Genomic DNA, 17350 nt, shown 5'->3' with positions numbered 1-17350 from the left:
TCCAGTTTGTGAAACACAAAATAAAGAATTTCCACTTCGCCAGCACAACTTAAAATCCTCTTAGACTTAATTATGGAGCTTTAAAATTCAACATGTTGTTATGGGTTACCAATAAAAACTCCCCTAACTGTGATATCTTGTATTTGTTGTTATTTATGCATTCAGTGGTCACAAAAAACTACAACTAAATTCAATTCAAATGTTACCAAAGTGCAGTTTTTCTTGAGTTACAACCTGTTTCAGTACAGTGACGGTACATTTTAGTCATGATCGAACATAACTAAAATACAGTTGTGAAAGGCTGACATTGGAAGAGCCATAAACCTACATGTGAGGACATATGTTCCTGATTAAAACGTTTTCTTTTTCAGCAAAATCGCTGAAACAGGGATAGTTTCAAACCTAAATGTATTATCCCAGCTATTTCTTTCAATATAAAACAAATATAAAAGAACAGGAAAAGATAAAGTGATGAAATGTCTAAAGTTTTGAAGAGTTTGGACAGATAAGTAGGTGAAATTGCATATTTTTATAATATTTTGAGCCAGATGGTGAAAATGCTCATGCTCAACACACATGAAAAATTATGTTGCAGGAACCTGCTACATAGTGAGCTGAACAGCTCTTAGTTGTGGTTGTTTGTTTGTTTTGTTGGACATTTTTTTACAGACCTAAAATTGTTGCCCCCTCAAACAAACATTGAGTAGGAATCTTGTCTTTCTATCTCCTTCTGGTTGTCAAAATCAGTGAAGTCCAATCTTAGTAAGCGTAAAAAAAAAAAAACACAAGTAACTAAAATAACAATAAAACACCACAGGAAATGTGTTTCTCTAATAAACTCCTGCAAAATGCTCATTCCATCTCACATAACCAGAATTTCCACAAAAGATAACATACCAATATCCGGGAGATGACTATTCATTTGGCTGCTCGGTCAGCTTAATCTTCCCAGTTCTCATACATCTTCTCAAATGTCCAGATAACAATATTAACATCCTTCCAATCACTCCCAGTCTGTCAACGAAAAACAATCCTTACTGCGTCACAGAGTAAATAGCCAGAAATCCATTATGCTGCCATACGTACAGCTGAACTCTCCTACTCTAGAATTCCAGATGTATTAGTCAAAAACTGAGCACATGTGCACAGCTCCGAGGCAACTTCATGGCATGACAGCTCCTCTACAATGTCTATAAGAATTAACTGAGATTCTTTTTCATATACCCAGAGGGCTCAGTGTAAGGCCCCTTGCTTTTCTCCTTGTACCTACTTCCCCTGTGTTTCTAACTTTAGGAAACATGGAGCTTTCCTTCCCTCCTATGAAGATGACTCCCAGATTTATCTCCCCCTTGAAAAAGCCAAGAGCTTCTCATTAGATTCACTGTTCAAATGTCTTACTGATACAAAGTCCTGGATGGCTTTGAACGTTTTACATTTGAGCAAGCAAAAAATAAAGGTGACGGTTGGTGGCACATCTGACACCTTGGACATAGCTCTGGGTTCTCGATATATGAGCCGATCATCACAAATCTCAGAGCTAAGATAAATGCAAATCTTAAATTTGAAAGCAAGATTAGAGTGGTTGTAAAATCTATCGTTTTATTTTTTTGATTAAGGCATTTAGTCAAATTAAATAAGACATAAATATCAAGAAAGCTTTTTGAAGCGGTGATTCATGAATTTGTTGGATTACTTTAACTCACTGTATCTTGGGGTTAGCGATGCATCCAACAGTCACCTGCAAGTTGTGCAAAAACCTGCAGTATGACTTTTAACTGGAAGAAGGTCTGAGCACATTATCCCCATTTTGACTTCTATCCATTGGTACTTTTTAGGATCCGTTTTTAAAGTTCTCTCATTTGCTTTTAAATCTCTTAACGGTTTGCCGTTATTTTACATATTTTAACAGTTTTTAACCATCTCATTTGTCTATATTAGCTTGTCTGTGTTTTACTTGTCTATTTTAATTTTAACTGTTATTTTCAGTTATATATGTCCAGTACTTTGATGACCTTGGTTATGATAAAGGGCTTTACTAATAAAACTAGTTGCTGCAGCAAGAGTTCTGATGAAAATCAACAAGAGGGATCATATTTCTCCAGTTTTAGCTTCCCTTCATTGGCTTCCTGTTAAATGAAAAATAGAATTTAAAATTCTTTTTCTAACGTATAAAGCCCTTCATAATCAAACTCCATCATATATCAGAGCTCTGATTACCCCGTATGTTCCTAACAGAGCACTTCGCTCTCAGACTGCAGGTCTGCTGGTGGTTCCTAGAGTCTCTAAAAGTAGAATGGGAGGCAGATCCTTTAGCTATCAGGCTCCTCTCCTGTAGAACCAACTCCCAGTTTTGGTCCGTGAGGCAGACACCCTGTCTACTTTTAAGACTAATCTTAAACTTTCCTTTTTGACAAAGCTTATAGTTAGAGTGGCTTATGTTACCCTGAGCTATCTCTATAGTTATGCTGCTATAGGCTTAGGCTACTGGAGGACATCAGGGCCTATTTCTCTCACTCTGCTGAGTTCTCCTACTGTTCTCCAATTTGCATTGCTTGTTGTTATTTCATCTTTTAACTTTTTTTTCTTTGTCATATTTTTTCTTCATAGTAGGTGCACCTGGTCTGGCGTTCTGTTAGTTGTGACATCATCCAGGGGAGGCAGATCATCCACTATTACCTTAAAACATAGAAAGGATTCCTGGATCAATGTGAGCTTCTGTGCTTTCTGTGTCTCTGCTCTGTCTTCTCTAAACCCAGAGTGGGTCGAGGCAGATGAGCGTTCACACTGAGCCTGGTTCTGGTTCTGCTGGAGGTTTTTCCTTTCCATTAAAGGGGAGTTTTTCTTTCCACTGTCGCTTCATGCTTGCTCAGTATGAGGCATTGTTGAAAAGCCATGGACAATGCAGATGACTCTCCCTGTGGCTCTACGCTTCTTCTGGAGTGAATGCTGCTTGTCAAGACTTGATGAAACCTGCTGGGTTTCCTTATATAGGACATTTTTTGACCAATCTGTATAATCTGATTGAATTTGATTTTGGAAAGTGCCTTGAGATGACATGTACCATGAATTGGCGCTATATAAATAAAATTGAATTGAACTGAAAAGTATAGTATTGTATAGTAGAGTATTTATCCTTTTTTGACTCCAAATCCAGCACATAACCTAGATATAACAAATATGATAAAGTTACATTTACTTTTGTAGAAGATGTCAGGGCTCCCAATAATTGTGGCACTGGTGAAATTGATAAAAGCAATTACTCTTAAACATAGGAATTAACCTAATAACACAAAATATAAGGAATCAAATGTGGAAAAAATCAAATGTGTGTTTAGTATAAAAATGTTGTAGTGCGATAAAACAAAACAAAGCTTTTTCCACATTTTTGTTTTGTTTATCTGATGCTTTAATAAACATTAACATGCATTTTTATTAGCTTCTTTACCAGCTGGACCATAAACATCCTTTTTGTCTGGGGACAAAAGCAGCTGCATAAAGGCGAACGGTTCAACACATTTCAAGTGAACCATTCCTGCAGCAAAAATGTCCTGCACACAATTCCTTAGGGTCCTCGTTTAAAATCCTCTTATGAGACTACTCGGTTGTAGTTATGACATGATGCAAACCAATTTGGTGTTTTCAGAGTCATGAAACCCTCTGGCCTCTTTTGCTTAATTACCAAAAGCAAAAAGAGAATTATGACCGTTCTTAATGGGGTTTCTAAAAACTAGGAATCCATGGGGGAATTTAATGGCCAACATTTCTCCGTCTGACTTTAATTACAAATCCTCCAGCTTTTGATCACAACTTGAAGTTGCCAAAACTACTTTGTTTGCACACATTCCAACAGACTAATAAATCTCCACTCCCGAAGTGACACAGATTTCACTGAAATTGATCCCAGAATCCCTTTAAATGTTTGAATCTGTGAGCAGGCACATGCACGGGCTGCCAGTGGGAGCAGTTCAAAGCTTTGATGAGATTCTTTTCAAGCGCCGCAAGCTCTTTCTTCAGCGTTTCCCCTTCGAATAGCGATAAAGAATGAAAGCCTAATGGTTTGGCCCAAAACAACACAATTTTGAAACATGTGATAGATTGTCACTAGATAATTTGCTTTATTTCAGCAAACTGTAGCTTGGAGAACGCTTATTATTTTTGTATCTAGCCAAATTTATTCATTATAAATAAATATTTTAGGGGATACTTATTGATATGAATGAGTAAGTTTGTCCAGATTCTGATGTGGCTACAACAGGGAGGTTTTTAATAACAATTTTAAAGAATTACAGCACAAATATCCATAACTGTACAAATGTTTTAGACTTCTGAACATACCTGAGGTTAAAAGAAAATCATCAAGCTGTATAAATAAGCTGCTGTTGTTCCCTCTGTGTCATAAACTGCACATGCCATCCATGGTCGTGTTGCTCTTAATTGAGCAAGCTCTGTAAGTAAAACAATAAATTAAAATTGCAAAAAGACATTATGAGGCTGTAAATCAGGGTGTAGAACAAATTCCACAAAATCATCCATGTAATGTCATCCTTAACTGCCTGCAAACAGCAACTCCCTCTCCTGCAGTGACGTGCATCTTGATGTAATAAACCTCCAGCTGGGTCGTGTCAGGAAGTGAACAAAAACTCCAGAAATAGAAGAAGGGGAAAAAGAAGCAGAAACAATCACAATCAGCCCTCATCATATTGTTATAGTTACATTGAAACAGTCAGACTTGCCAGTAAAAAATGTTAGATTGTACACATGGACATTTCTTGCTGTGCCAAGGAAAACGATCGTCTTGTTTTCTTGTGTTTTGGCTTTTTTTTTTTTTTTTGTCCCAGGCCTGATTACTGGCAGACCTGCAGAATCATGAAATTCTTTAAATGGTTTCTTTCTGACAAAAAGAAGAAGGCTAAAAGTCTCAACAAGCCATGCATTATGTCCCAATCCATAGAAATTCAGATAAAAAAAAAAATACAGTTTTGACCTCTATCAGACTGGAAAGAGTTATAAAGGCTGGAGATCAGCTGCGATTTCCGTGTAACATTTAAATGCATAATTCTGGTCATATGGGTCTGAAAACAACTTGACAGACAATTTTAGGGTTTTCTCCATTTGGGGATATTTTCATCCCTGGGAGTGCAGCAACTACTCAAGGTCACAGAAGGTCACAAAGGAGCCCAGAACAACATGAAAGGTTAATCAGGCTAAATAATCAATCAGCTCTTCAAAGGTTTGGAAACTGTAAATTATTTTTTAACAACACAAAAGCTCAGAAGAAAGGAAAGCAGCGGTCAGCATCTCAGTTAACGAGTCAGTTGTAAAGAAATTGGCTCTAAAGACAAAGAAAATAACTTTTGTGCAGTAATGCTGTTGAATATTTCTTGTTAAAAAAAAACACTTTTTATGAAGTTCCAGTTTGCTGTTTGTTTACTTGTGATATTTAAACGTACTGTATTTCCTGTGATTTTAAAATCACTTGACCGCATTTTAGACTGGAAGCGAGGGTAAACAAAGCCAAGGTTGAATGTTTGGACTGCGTCCCAAGAGGCTTAGTCTGCAGGAGCAACAAGAACAGTTAAGCAGAACATGTAGGTTTAAAATGGTAGATCTAATGATCCAAAGTCACGGAACTAAAAATAGGTAACATTTTCTTAAAATGTGTGTCTTTTTCCTTGATTTGACCTGGTAAATAAGATGATCTGCCAAAAGGATAAGGTTTTCGGACTTAAAATAGGAACAATTTATCTCCATCATCTTATTTCAAGTGCAGTAATCTAATTGCAGTATCTATTTATCTTATTTTAGGGGTCAAAATACTCATTCCATTGGCAGATAATCTTATTTACCTGCTCAAATCTAGGACAAAAACACTAATTTTAACAACATTTTACTTATTTTTACAATAGTTTTTGCAGTGACACACCCTGGACAGGTTGCCTGTCCATCACAGGACAAATGGCGAGGCACACACTCACACCAAAGCGAAATTTAGACAGAACAACTAACCTAACTTTTTTGGACTATGGCAGGAAGCAATGGTACCCAGAGACCAGATCTCCTGCATACTTCATGCCCCAAGCTGGGATTCGAACCCAGGACCTTCTTACTGCAAGGCAACAGCTACCAACTTCTCCAAAGGGAAGCAGTTTAATAAATAAAAAATAAAAACATGAACATTATGCATTAATGTGAGGCTCTTGCATTGCCACATTGAAAATCTGGATGATATAAATCATCTTCTGCTCGTTAGAGACTCATGCAGAAAACTTGCAAAAACTAATTTGCAAAAAAATGTTTGAACTCTTATTACTAAAGAAGTGTATTTAATTATCAAAGGCATTTTAAAATGCATTAAAACAAAATTGAGTTTCTCAGTTGGGGCTGCACAGATGCACAGTTGGTAGCCCTGTTGCCTTGCAGAGAGAAGGTCCTGTGTTTGAACCTCAATCTTTCTGCATGGAGCTTGTATGTTCTCCCTGTGCAAGTGCGGGTTCTCTCTGGGTACTCTGGCTTCCTCCCACAGTTAAAAAACACAACTGTTATGTTAACTGGTTGCTCTAAATTTCCTTTAGGAGTGAGTGTGGGCCTGGTTGTCCGTCCTGGGTACACCACCTCTTACTCCGATGACCGCTGGAAATCAGCAAACTTTTATCAACCACAAATATCCATATTTTTTTGCACTGTGTAACAAATTACTGGATTGTGGTTAAATCACGTGGATCTGATTTATTAAACACCTCTTGAGCCCAGGTCATCTGACTCCACTGAGGCAAGGAGCATGTAGAGCTCATCGGTGTCGCAAACAACCACAGGCTAAACAGATGAGTCATCCGCGCTGAGCAAGAACAAGAACCAAGCGATCTGTTTTTATCGCAACACAAACATTTACACATGGGGATCATTTTGCAGAAAAGAAATAGGCTTTACAAAAACAAGGAACAACTTTCGCTACGACCCAGAGAAGGTTTTACATATTCTGCTCAACATCAACAAAAGCTCCACGTCTGCTTGACCCTAATCCAGATGTGTGCGTATGTTTATTTTAGATGGGGTGGAAGGGATTAGTCGCTGTTTTCTCTAATTATCAAAGATCATAATCTTTAAAGATATATTTAGAAGAACACAAAAATTCTATTCCAGTCTGGCCAGAATTAAACATTTAAGTAACAGGGCATGTTAGCAAAAATTTATCAGCCTCAGTATGTGCTATTTGTCTGAATATCCTTCAAATCAAAGTCTTCAGAAGAAATATGAACTCTAAATAATTTAAGCGTTCATTAAACCTATTCTCCAAATTGTTGGTTAAGAAAGCAAGGAGCATTTTCAGAAATGGGTTTTCTGCCACCTAGTGGCAGACTGGTTTATAACGCTGCTGAACATTTCAAACTTCAGTTTCTTTCCCCGCATTTATAGGAAAATATGTTCAGTCGAAGTTTCCTCTGCAAAGTAAATACGGAAGTGCAAGAATAAAAAGAAAATTTATTCTGCAGAATTCTGGCAAATTGTTTTAAGATGATCTGAACGTTGTGTAAGCTTTAAAGCAAAAGATTTGCATTTACAACTTTACAAGCTGCTGTTTGAATAATATTTTATATAACTGCATCTCTGGTAACTCTAGTATTAACCACTTGCATTGCATCAATTCATTTTCCAGCACTTTCTGTGCAAAAATATTATCAAATCTAACTGATGTGACCTGTTTTTTGAAATTATATCCGGTCACTGTTGCAGCTTAAGCTCAGTGTTTCTTTATGTTTCTTAAAAATTATGATGCACATTTACTTTTTGGCAAAATAAAAATCTGTCTAACAAGATCTAAGGTCAGATTACAAGGGTTTAAATCTTTAACATAAAATAGAAATTAGGGTAAACATTGTTTTTCAATTATATCCACTCTGTCTTTAGTTTATGAGCAGAGTCTGTTTCTTGAACATATTTTTCAATATTTAGTGCTACAAAATGTGCATAATGTGTTTTATAGGGCGAAAGAACAATCTTTTGCCTGCTCTACACCTAAAGTGTGCAAAGATATTTCCTTAAATGCACTAAATGCATACATACATGAATGTAATTATGAACACCTCAGGCTTTTCTTACATATGTTCATGTTACAACCAGAAAGTTCAGTGGATTTTATTGGGATTTTAAAAGGTTGAGACAACATAAAGTGCAGCACAATTGTAAAGAGGAAGGAAAATTATCCATGTTTTTTCAGCATATGATACCCCTAAATAAAATCCAATCAGCTTTGACAAGCACTGCAATTCAGTTTATTGGGTTATACATTTGGTTTATTCACATTTTTCTTTTTTTCTGCCTTTTTAAAGATGGTTGACCAACAAAGAACAACAAAAAAAAAAAAACCTTCTCAGATACGCCGCCTTGCAGAACAAGAGAGATAAACCTGCACCGATTCACCTGGGACTGGTACCAATCCTCAGCTGGTGAATATTCCTGTCCTGTCTGAGTCAACATTATAGCTCAAATCTACAGTCATCCAGTCCAAAGCCCTTTAAACCCCAGATCCCAGCTCTGCAGAGACATGACCCCAGCTGACGTTCTGTGAAAGAATGCGTTGATGTGTGTGTTCATTCAGGTGCTGCTGTGTGATTTACGGGAACGGCCAGCCTCTGCGATGACACAGACTGGAAAGTGGTGGTTATATCAGAATTAAAGGATGTTTGTTTTTTTGTTTTTTTCTGTTTAAAGAGCCACCAGCTACGATATCACCCAATCATGCAAAGAAATGCTTCATGATCTTTTCAACTTCAGTAAAGGACTGTTTTTGATAGTTCAGCACATCTGTGCCTCCATTTATCTTGTGCTACACTATCAAACCCTCCTCCTTCGTCCCCTACATGCATTCAGTTGCATCTTTCAGAAGAACTGATGTCATGATTGCAGGTCAAGAAGGTACCGAGTGGGACGCAGACTGTAGTAAGAGGGGAGTATTTAATGATGAAAAACAAGGAAAACTTACAGGGGGGATTGAGAGGAGAGCAGGGCAGGAACCCAGGCAGTCAAACGGAAGGAGAATCAGAGTAAATGAAGGATCCAGTGAAGAACAATAATACAACCAGATAGTCTATCTACTGAGGGAAGGGTGGAGAATGGCATTGAATGCAGGTGAGTTAATCAGGAAATTATGTGGAGCAGTGGAGGCAGAATGGAAGCTGAGGGAGAGAGACTAATTAACACAGAGGGAGCTGAACTAAGACAAGATGAAACCCCTAAACCGATCAGAGATCTGCGAGAAATAAATAAAAATTTACCAAAAACAGAACACAAGAACTAATAGAGAAACTAAAGTTAAAGGCGTGAATTACTACGGCAAGACATTTCTGACACTAATGAACATAAACGAGTAAAGCTAGACCAAGGGTCTGCAGCCTTTACAACTCAAAGAGCCATTTTGCCCTCAGCTAATCTATATAAAAAAAAGCTTGTTTAGTGCCATGAATACAGTATTTCACAATCTTTTGAAAAAAAAATTTTTTTTTGATTATATCTACAAAACAAAATTGTTCATTTTAAAGAACCACCATTGCATTCAAACTTTTAGGTTTAAAAATAAAGAAAAACTTTTGCAAAATGAGGACAAATACATTTATTTCAATGGTGTTATGATATATTTTTCTGGGATGAACCCGGACACAGCACGCACACACAGAGTCAGTTCTTATGAGTGAGTTTTATTGAATAGTTTGGAAGATGGAGGATGAGACCAGAGTCTTTCAACGGACGGAGGTGAAGGGTGTAGAAGCTGGCTGGCAGGAGGAGTGTGGAGAGACTGACCGGGAGGAACTCTGGAGCCGAGCACTGGAGAGCAGGACATCTGAGCCGAGCAGAGGCGAGCAGAGCATCGGAGCCGAGCCGTGGCGAGCAGAACGTCAGAGCCGAGCAGTGGCGAGCAGATCATCAGAGCCGAGCAGAGGCGAGCAGAGCATCTGAGCCGAGCAGAGCATCAGAGCCGAGCAGAGGCGAGCAGAACGTCAGAGCCGAGCAGATCATCAGAGCCGAGCAGAGGCGAGCAGAACGTCAGAGCCGAGCAGTGGCGAGCAGAGCATCAGAGCTGAGCAGAGGCGAGCAGAACCTCAGAGCCGAGTAGTGGAGCACAGGATGTCCGAGCCGAAGTGGAGGGCTGAACGTCCGAGCCGAGCGGTGGAGGTCTGAACGTCTGAGCCGAGCGGTGGAGGTCTGAACGTCTGAGCTGAATACTGGAGAAAACAAAACTGTCGGAAAGTCTATGGGCTGACTGAAACAAGACCAGGTGAACGGAGTCTTCAGGCTGACGGGTACAAACGGAGCTGACAAGAAAAACTGGCAGGGACTGAGCGGGAGTGAACGCTATGGACCGGCGACGGGAACAGAAAGAGGTGAGTCTGATAAAGCGGTGGGAACAGGTGGAAGCAGTTGAGGGTTAATTGCAGCCTGCCAGGTGAAACTGATCAGGCTGCGCAGGAACAAGAGAGAGGGAGAGAGGCTCAGCATGCAGCCAATAAGCTGCATCCTGACAGTACCCCCCCCCCCAAGGCCGGACACCGGACGGCCCAGAATCCCCACGCCGGGCGGGTGGAGGGGGCCCAGGAAGGCGGGCAAGAGTCGAAACCGAACACTGAGGGACCAAAGAGCCTGCAAACACAAAAGGGGCCAGAGAATACGGGGAACCAAAGGGGCCAGAGAACACGGGGAACCAAGGAGCAAGAGAACACTGATGTGCCAAAGCACAATCAGGGGGCGGCACATCAGGGAAAGGCACGAACGCTTGACTGCGCCGGGGGAAAAAGCGAGTGCTTGACAGCGCTGGGGAAAGAGCGAGCGCAACACAGCGCCAAAGGGAAGGAACGGGCGCAACACAGCGCCAAAGGGAAGGAACGGGCGCAACACAGCGCCAAAGGGAAGGAACGGGCGCAACACAGCGCCAAAAGGGAAAGAACGGGCGTACACAACGCCAAAAGGGAAGGATCGGGCGTATGGAAACGCCAAAAAGGGAAGGATCGGGCGTATGGAAACGCCAAAAAGGGAAGGAACGGGCGTATGGAAACGCCAAGGGCAAGGAACGGGCGTGTGGAAACGCCAAGGAGAAACAACGCCGAAGCGTGAGAGGAGCGCTGGGGCCCAAGGGGCGAGATCGCCGGGGCGTGAGGGAAACGCCGAGGCGAAACGGACGCATGACAGCGTCAAGGGGAAAATATAGGCGTACGAAAACGCCAAGAGGGAAGAACGGACGTACTTAACGCCAAAGGAAAAGAACGGGCGTACTTAACGCCAAAGGGAAGGAACGGGCGTACTTAACGCCAAAGGGAAGGAACGGGCGTACTTAACGCCAAAGGGAAGGAACGGGCGTACTTAACGCCAAAGGGAAGGAACGGGCGTACTTAACGCCAAAGGGAAGGAACGGGCGTACTTAACGCCAAAGGGAAGGTACGGGCGTACTTAACGCCAAAGGGAAGGAACGGGCGTACTTAACGCCAAAGGGAAGGAACGGGCGTACTTAACGCCAAAGGGAAGGAACGGGCGTACTTAACGCCAAAGGGAAGGAACGGGCGTACTTAACGCCAAAGGGAAGGAACGGGCGTACTTAACGCCAAAGGGAAGGAACGGGCGTACTTAACGCCAAAGGGAAGGAACGGGCGTACTTAACGCCAAAGGGAAGGAACGGGCGTACTTAACGCCAAAGGGAAGGATAAGCGTACGACAACGCCAGAGGGAAGAACAGGCGTACGACAACGCCAGAGGGAAGAACAGGCGTACGACAACGCCAGAGGGAAGAACAGGCGTACGACAACGCCAGAGGGAAGAACAGGCGTACGACAACGCCAGAGGGAAGAACAGGCGTACGACAACGCCAGAGGGAAGAACAGGCGTACGACAGCGCCAGAGGGAAGAACAGGCGTACGACAACGCCAGAGGGAAGAATAAGCGTACGACAACGCCAGAGGGAAGAACAAGCGTACGACAACGCCAGAGGGAAGAACAAGCGTACGACAACGCCAGAGGGAAGAACAAGCGTACGACAACGCCAGAGGGAAGAACAAGCGTACGACAACGCCAGAGGGAAGAACAAGCGTACGACAACGCCAGAGGGAAGAACAAGCGTACGACAACGCCAGAGGAAAGAACAAGCGTACGACAACGCCAGAGGGAAGAACAGGCGTACGAAAACACCAAGGCTCAACAACTCCTGCTGGAACACGACTGGTGTACAGAAACGCCAGGGGAAAACCCGCCGGGGCGTGAGGGAAACACCGGGGCTTGGGGAAGAGAACGCCGGGGCGCCAGGAAGAAGAATGCCGGGGCGCAAAGGGAACGCCGGGGCACAAGGGAAACAGGAATATCTAAAACACCAGGGAACAAGAACGGAGGACGTACTAACACGCCGAGGAACCGAGAAAAGAGGGCGTCCTAACACGCCGGGGAACCACGAATCAGAGGGCGTCCTAACACGCCGGGAAACCGAGAATCAGAGGGCGTCCTAACACGCTGGGGAACCGAGAATCAGAGGGCGTCCTAACACGCCGGGGAACACTAAATCTAAACGCCAGGAAAACAAGACCTAAACACCAGGGAACTAGAGGGTGAGCTAGGCAGCAACAGGCCAAGCGCACCAGAGGGCACAGACAGCGACTTAAGCACCGGAGGGCTCTGGCGGCGACCTGCGTGCGCTGGGCAGCGACAGGTTGGCGCACCAGAGGGCTCAGCCGGCGACATAGGGGCGCCGGAGGGCTCTGGCAGCGCCTAAACAAGGGAACAACAACAAGAGGGTGAGCTAGGCAGTAACAGGCCAGGCGCGCCAGAGGGCACAGACAGCGACTTAAGCACCGGAGGGCTCTGGCGGCGACCTGCGTGCACTGGGTAGCGACAGGCTGGCGCACCAGAGGGCTCAGCCGGCGACATAGGAGCGCCGGAGGGCTCTGGCGGCAACCTGCATGCGCAGGGCAGCGACAGTCTGGCGCACCAGAGGGCTCAGCCGGCGACATGGGTGCGCCGGAGGGCTCTGGCGGCGACCTGCATGCGCCTAAACAAGGGAACAACACAGATACACTAGGACAAGACAGAACAAAACAACTACTGAAGGGAACTAAACTAACCCAAACCGAGCAAAACATACAACGAAAACAGGAGAAGGGTGTAGGGACCTAGAAAGCGCAGGGACTTTTAAGAGCGCTGGACTCCATCCAACGCAGGACCCCATACAGCGCAGGAACCCAGACACCTAAATACTAAAGGGGGAAAAATAAAGACAAACAAAACTAAAATAAAGAAAAAACAAATACAGAACAAGACTAGAACTACAGGGCTAGGACAGAAACTACAAAGGCTAGACTGGAATTACAGGGGCTAGACTGAAACTACAGGGGCTAGACAGGGACTACAGGGTCAAGACAGGGACTACAGGGTCAAGACAGGGACTACAGAGCTAACGAAACTACAGGGCTGAAACCGGATCTACAAACAAGACTGACAACTAGGAAAGGAACCAAACGCTAAAGCAAAACTATGAAACGAAACAGAACAGGGAGATGAGGGCAAGTACGACTAAACTAATGAAAAACTAGATAACTAGAGCTAGAAATCTGTACAGAAAGCAAACAAGAAGTCTAAAGTAAAAAAAAAAACTGGAACTCAAAAACAAAACTCAGAAGACTAAGGCGAACCTAGAACACTAAATCAGGGCTCTGGCTAAAACAAGAAGACAGAGAACAAAAACCCGAACTAGCTGACTAAGAAAACCAAAAACTAGACTACTAAAGAAAACCCCGAATGACTAGAATAAACCTGGGACACAAAAACCCGGACAAAACAAAATAAAACACAATACTCAAAAGCAACATAAATCTAAAAAAAATCCTAAGTAAAGCAAAAACTAAGGTTGAGCCAAAACAAAGAACAGAAGGCGGAAATAATTCTTCTAAAACAATAAAAAATATACAAAAAGACTAGAAACTAAAGCAGATCTAGAACACAACACCAAAAAATAACTCCAAACAAAAACCAGAAGGCGCTGGGCAGCAAAGTCTGAATATGCTGGGCAGAAGCAAAAGTTAGCGCTGGGCAGCGACAGCGAGGAGCGCCGTCCTTAATGCTGAGCAGCGGGGAAGGCGGACCAGGAAAACAGAGTCAGAGGCGGGGCGTCGCAACTCTGCGACCCAGGCGAGACGAGACAGAAACGTGGCGTCGCAACTTGCGACCCAGGCGAGACGAGACGGAAACGTGGCGTCGCAACTCAGCGACCCAGGCAAGATGAATCCAGAAGCGTGGCGTCGCAACTTGCGACCCAGGCGAGACGAACCGGAGGCGAGGCAGATCCTACCAGCTTCTACACCAGGCTCTGTGCGTGCTCGGGTTCATTCCTAGGCCGGTCCATAATGTTATGATATATTTTTCTGGGATGAACCCGGACACAGCACGCACACACAGAGTCAGTTCTTATGAGTGAGTTTTATTGAATAGTTTGGAAGATGGAGGATGAGACCAGAGTCTTTCAACGGACGGAGGTGAAGGGTGTAGAAGCTGGCTGGCAGGAGGAGTGTGGAGAGACTGACCGGGAGGAACTCTGGAGCCGAGCACTGGAGAGCAGGACATCTGAGCCGAGCAGAGGCGAGCAGAGCATCGGAGCCGAGCCGTGGCGAGCAGAACGTCAGAGCCGAGCAGTGGCGAGCAGATCATCAGAGCCGAGCAGAGGCGAGCAGAGCATCTGAGCCGAGCAGAGCATCAGAGCCGAGCAGAGGCGAGCAGAACGTCAGAGCCGAGCAGATCATCAGAGCCGAGCAGAGGCGAGCAGAACGTCAGAGCCGAGCAGTGGCGAGCAGAGCATCAGAGCTGAGCAGAGGCGAGCAGAACCTCAGAGCCGAGTAGTGGAGCACAGGATGTCCGAGCCGAAGTGGAGGGCTGAACGTCCGAGCCGAGCGGTGGAGGTCTGAACGTCTGAGCCGAGCGGTGGAGGTCTGAACGTCTGAGCTGAATACTGGAGAAAACAAAACTGTCGGAAAGTCTATGGGCTGACTGAAACAAGACCAGGTGAACGGAGTCTTCAGGCTGACGGGTACAAACGGAGCTGACAAGAAAAACTGGCAGGGACTGAGCGGGAGTGAACGCTATGGACCGGCGACGGGAACAGAAAGAGGTGAGTCTGATAAAGCGGTGGGAACAGGTGGAAGCAGTTGAGGGTTAATTGCAGCCTGCCAGGTGAAACTGATCAGGCTGCGCAGGAACAAGAGAGAGGGAGAGAGGCTCAGCATGCAGCCAATAAGCTGCATCCTGACAAATGGGATGACATTTGTGAAAATTACATTAAAAAAAACATGATTTCCAACCTTAATGACACGAAAAATATAGTTTTAAAATCGTATTACTGGCACTCTCAGTCTTATTCTAATACGGAACTTAAATGCATTTATTCTTTAAAATGTTTATTTAAAATGACCTACTGCAAAAAAAACGGATTTTGTTATTATATCTAAATTTAAAAACATTAATTGGTTCATTTCTGGCCAGAATCAGTAAGAGCCGTTGTGGATGGTCCAGAGAGCCACTTGCGGCTCTGGAGCCGTAGGTTGCTAACCCATGAGCTAGACCATATAGAGCAAAAACAAACAACAGGGAAAACACAAATAAAAACTAAAGACAAAAACACCTGTCAATAGTGACAATAACTTTAATTATCATAGCGATTTTTCACACCCTCTTCTATCCAAGTTGTTTTCAGATCCCTACGTTCAAAAAGAACAGGGCTTTTTCACCCTTGAATAAACTGACTCCCTTATATATTTTACTCAGTTACAGAGCAATGCCATCTATTAGTTTCCTATTTGCTCAGTTTGCGTGTTCCCACTTTGTGAATGGTCTCCAGGCAAGTAGGCTTGGTTTAAAAATTATTTTTGTTGTTTCTATTCAACTAAAAGAGATTTTCTCCCCCCTTCTCCTTTATAAGGATTAATTACAAACAGACTGGCATTTTCCAGCCTATATTTCTGTTAACTATGATGCTTCCCTGCTTATAGCTAACGAAAACATGACATTTAAGATTAGAATATAATGTTGGACTAATTAAAAATACAGAAAAGTGGGTTTTATGAAGAGTATGTTCAACACCTTCTTAAAGATCCTCATTTTCCCAACTTGAATAAGTCTATATGTTATTTAGAGAGATCTCTCTTGTGATTGGTTAATGTCCTAACTGGTGCATTTTTCTATGAAGGTATTCGAGCAGGAAAACACCCTTAATATATTAGATTCTAACATTAGGAAGTTGCATAGCTGTCACATTTGCTTCGGCCCTCTAAATTACTAGACATCTCCAGCAGGAGGATGAGCTTATGAAATCATATTCACTTTCATTTGCGTGTTACCGGCTACACATACGAATAAACTTTTCCCAGTCTTGTATATTTTCGGTGTTTGACAGATTGCACGTTCAGTGTTTGTTTACAGGCTACACGGTTTCGCTGTGAGGCCGCTTATGCAACGTGGTTGAAGGAGAAGCTCACACTGAAAGCGTTTTCTAAATGATGAGTCAGAGTGAATCAGAGGCTTGTCTCTCTCTGCTCAGCAGCATCAGCTTCAGCCAATAAATCTGAAAAGTTCTGGAAAAGTCCTCGGGCCTCCTGCCCGTCAAGTTGCTGGAGATAAACACCGTGGGTGCAGGAAAATGAACTAACATTTCAAAATAAAAGTCCACTCGTTTGATTACAGAAATATCAGTAGAAAACGCGTCATTGAGAAAAATAATTAACAATAATTAGTAGGAGACAACTTGACTCCATATTACAGTAAAATATCCTTCCTTCAAACTTAATTTATTAGAATTAACATAATTAGTGTTCGCTTGGATTTCTACAAGTAAACGCCACAAATACGGTGAAGGGTTGACCCTATTTGTTTGAAAACGCTATAGACCTCAATAGGGAATTATTTGTTAATTCTATGTAGAAACTATACGTAAAGTAAGTTAGATGTTTGATGTTGTAGTGCTTTATTTTTATTGAGCAGATATTTATCCCTATGGTAAAATGGCAGTGTGATTAATTTTTAAACTGATTAATTTTTGAGCATCAGGGATCAAAACGTATCTTCTCACAATGGCAAGAAAGAAGCAGTTCTCACTAAAAAACAGTTGAATCACAGGCGTTAGTTTAATTTAATCCTCTTAACCAGATTTGTCCTGTTTCAAATCTGTGCTGCCAAATAACTTGGGGCTACAATAAAACCTGAGGACAATCCCATTTGGGGCCCATTTCTCAGCTGATTTCCTACCGACATTGGCCGCATGGGTGATTGTAGGCTGGGCCTTATTGCTGAAAAGAGGCTTTAGCTCTTTTAGGCTTAGTTAAGAAGAGGAGCCCTCGTG

Source organism: Fundulus heteroclitus, chromosome 15 (assembly GCF_011125445.2).
Source record: "Fundulus heteroclitus isolate FHET01 chromosome 15, MU-UCD_Fhet_4.1, whole genome shotgun sequence".
Taxonomy (NCBI): Eukaryota; Metazoa; Chordata; class Actinopteri; order Cyprinodontiformes; family Fundulidae; genus Fundulus; species Fundulus heteroclitus.
The sequence above is the reverse complement of the archived record's forward strand: the minus strand, read 5'-3'. Positions refer to the sequence as shown.